The sequence below is a fragment of the Galeopterus variegatus genome, unplaced genomic scaffold, assembly GCF_000696425.1.
Source record: "Galeopterus variegatus unplaced genomic scaffold, G_variegatus-3.0.2 Scaffold482, whole genome shotgun sequence".
NCBI classification, from domain to species: Eukaryota; Metazoa; Chordata; class Mammalia; order Dermoptera; family Cynocephalidae; genus Galeopterus; species Galeopterus variegatus.
The window spans coordinates 67,937-69,023 of NW_007726593.1; the positions used below are offsets into that span (position 1 = coordinate 67,937).

A 1,087-nucleotide genomic window follows, 5' to 3' on the forward strand; every position below is an offset into this window, starting at 1 on the left:
GAGATAGCCAGAAAAGAGGTTCTTGAATGTTATAACCAACAAGAAATGACAAATGTTTAGGAGATAGATATGTTAACTATTCTGATTGGCTCATTGAGCAATATATGCATGTATTGAAACAATAAACTGTACCCCATAAACACATACAATGAAAAGTTTATTAATTAATTAAGAAAAAGGAAAGAAAAAAAGAAAAAGAAAAGTGTTGGGTACTTAAAAAAATTGCAATTTTGTCTGTTTTTAATCTTTTTGTTACATAATTGAGATCTTACTACATAATCAAATTTATATCTTGGTTATTTTGGATATTATAGTAAGAATTTTTCACGTTGTTCAAATTCTTCATCGACATAATTTTAGTGTCTGCATGATAGCTCAATATCTGGAAGTATAATATAATTAATCATTCCTTTTAAAAAGGAGGTAATTTTTGCATATATTGTTCTGGAACAGGAGAATAAGCATAGCTCAATACCAACATCCAACATGCATGCAGAAATTGTCAATCTCAATCATGGATATTGATGTGATAAGCTGATTTGAAATGTCAGGTTAATAGAATTCAAAAGTATATAACAAGAGAAGCATGGGAAAAGTACAGACATAATTTTAATGATGATTTAAGAACATCATTTCTACTAGTATGCTGCATCACATAAATCAGTCAAATAAGAAAAATTGTGATCATCTTTATAATTGCCAAAAGAGGTCCTTAGTAAAACTCAACACCCATTCCTAATAAAAACTAAACATTGGTGAGTATTTCTAAAGAATATTAATGTCAGAACAATAGCCAATATCATAATTGTGAAGCACTGAAACTATTCTTGAGAAAATAAACTAAAACAAACAAGTATGGAACCAACATAAATGTCCATCAATGGATGATTGGATAAGGAAATTGTGTATATGTACACCATGGAATACTACTCTACCATAAAGAAGATTGAAATTTTCCTATTTGCAACAACATGGGTGAGCTTGGAGAAACTTATATTGAGTGAAATAAGCAAAGCACAGGGGGAAAAATACCGCATGTGCTCACTCATAAGTGGGAGCTAAGAGAGAAAGAAGGAAGGAAAGAAAG

At 30.2% G+C, this 1,087-nt stretch overlaps 1 protein-coding gene across 1 annotated transcript in view; it reads left to right on the forward strand.

Moving 5' to 3' along the window:
• Positions 1-1,087, forward strand: part of LOC103587716 (ryanodine receptor 2-like) — a gene marked incomplete at its 5' end in the record, with an annotated part of 226,133 nt that overhangs the window by 48,184 nt on the left and 176,862 nt on the right. The window lies entirely within an intron of this gene.